Here is a 2,500-nt window from a genome sequence, read left to right on the forward strand (position 1 = left end):
TTGGAGTTCCAATGATTTGGCGCGAACCCACCAACCATGTAACTGACTGTTATTTCTGCATGGTAAACACAACGGGTGTTGGGAAGAAAAACCGACATAAGATTACGTCTCCGAACATTCCCTCAGCTATTCGGCCTGTTCCGCACTCTGAAGAAGTACCTGTTCCAGTTTTCAAAGGCTTGCCTTCATTGGACGATAAAGACATTGGACATGATACAAGCCAGCAAGACAGTTGTGACAGTGAATTGTCAGAAAAGTGTTCACAATCGGAGGACTGTTCTTCAGACACTGAACCTTTCCCCGTCCCTAAGCCTCTTCCCCAGGCTGAACTGAATGATTTAGTGCGGGATTTAGGTCTTTCAAAGAAAGCAGCAGAGCTTTTGGCATCAAGATTACAAGGCAGAAATCTTGTTGATCACTCTGTTAAAGTATCATATTTCAGAAAGCGTGACCAGCTTTTTGTGACCTTCTTTTCAAAAGACAGACAGTTTGTTTACTGCCATGACATCCCAGGGCTTCTCAAAGAACTGGGTGTACCTTACTATAGTCCTGCTGAATGGAGACTCTTTTTAGACAGTTCAAAACGCAGTCTAAAGTGTGTTCTTTTACATAATGGCAATGTTTATGGAGCAGTACCTGTCGGTCACTCGGTGCATTTGCGGGAAGACTATGATGATATGAGAATGGTCATGGACTATTAAAGTATCATGAGCACAATTGGATAATTTGTGTAGACTTAAAGATGGTCAACTTTCTTCTTGGACAACAGAAAGGTTTCACCAAGTTTCCATGTTTCCTCTGTATGTGGGACAGCCGAGCACGAGACAGACATTGGGTCCAGAAGGACTGGCCTATTCGTGACACCCTTGAAGCAGGCATGCCAAATATCATACAAGACCCAATTGTAAACAGAGATAAGATCATCTTTCCTCCTCTTCACATCAAATTAGGTTTGATGAAACAATTTGTCAAGGCACTGGAAACTGAAGGTGAATGTTTCCAACACATCATCACAGCTTTACCAGGGTTATCATTTGAGAAGATCAAAGCAGGCGTGTTTGATGGCCCACAGATTCGAACCCTAATTCGTGATGATCAGTTTGTTGCTAAGATGACCGCTTTAGAAAGGGCAGCATGGTTATCCTTTGTGGCAGTCGTTCAGAACTTCCTTGGAAACAATAAGGCGGAGAACTACAGTGAACTTGTGAACAGAATGCTCCTCGCTTTTCGTGATCTCGGGTGCAACATGAGCATCAAGCTTCATTTTTTGAACAGCCACCTTGATCAGTTCCCTGACAACCTGGGGGCTGTGAGTGACGAACAAGGAGAACGATTCCACCAAGACCTAAAGATCATGGAAGAACGCTACCAAGGGCGCTGGGACAAAAGTATGATGGCTGACTACTGCTGGAGCATTAAACGAAATTGCCCAGATGAAATGTACAAACGCAAAAGTTACAAACGCAAATTCCTGCCTGAAAAAATACACAAAGAAATTGATAAGCTTCCATCAGCTGTGGTGATGTTCTGAAGGATGCTAATCTAACTTTGGGATAGATGTTCTGTTAATGTTCTGTTTCTTTTGCCTTAATAAATGTACAGAAATGGCTTTCATACTGTTTTAAGATTCAAGTGAACAAAAGAATTGTGGCTGATATTGCAATTTCCTATAATAACGAAAATTTAAAAAATAAATAAAAATGTCAAATTGCATAAAATCTGTAGCTTGCAGACAAAACCCGACTTCAGATTTGAAATCAGCACACTCAAGTTGACTATAGAAAAGTCTTTTTTTAAATGCAACAAAATGAGTGTTCCCCAGTGTTATTAATTACTATTATTACTATTATTATTACTATTAGTAGTAGTAGTTGTAGTATTAGTAGTAGTAGTAGTAGTAGTAGTAGTAGTAGTAGTAGTAGTAGTAGTAGTAGTAGTAGCAGCAAGTAGTAGTAGTAGTAGTAGTAGTAGTAGTAGCAGTAGTAGTAGTAGTAGTAATAGTAGTAGTAGTAGTAGTAGTAGCTGTAGTAGTAGTAGTAGTAGTAGTAGTAGCAGTAGTAGTAGTAGTAGAAGTAGTAGTAGTAGCAGTAGTAGTGGTAGTAGTAGTAATATTATTATTATTATCATTGTCATTATTTTCGTTTTTGTTTTTGTTATTGTTGTAATAATTATTGTATTATTAATATCATTGTTATTAGTATTGTTTTCATTAATATTATCATTACCATTGTTATCAAAATCATTGTTATTATTAATAATATTTATAACTATCATCATTATTATTATCATTGTTACCAATGTACATTATTCTGAGCCATTGTACCTTTCCTTTACTTGTTCTAAAACCTGACAATTTGCATCAGTTTTGGGTCACTTTACCTCATAAACCTTACTGTTAAATTTGATTTTTTTCTCCTACATCTGTTCCTTCTCCTACACCTCCTCTTCATCTTCCTTCTTCCTCTTTTCTTCTTCTTCTTCTTCTTCTTCTTCTTCTTCT

Source organism: Oratosquilla oratoria, chromosome 5 (assembly GCF_046742065.1).
Source record: "Oratosquilla oratoria isolate Oo_2021 chromosome 5, ASM4674206v1, whole genome shotgun sequence".
Lineage (NCBI taxonomy): Eukaryota > Metazoa > Arthropoda > Malacostraca > Stomatopoda > Squillidae > Oratosquilla > Oratosquilla oratoria.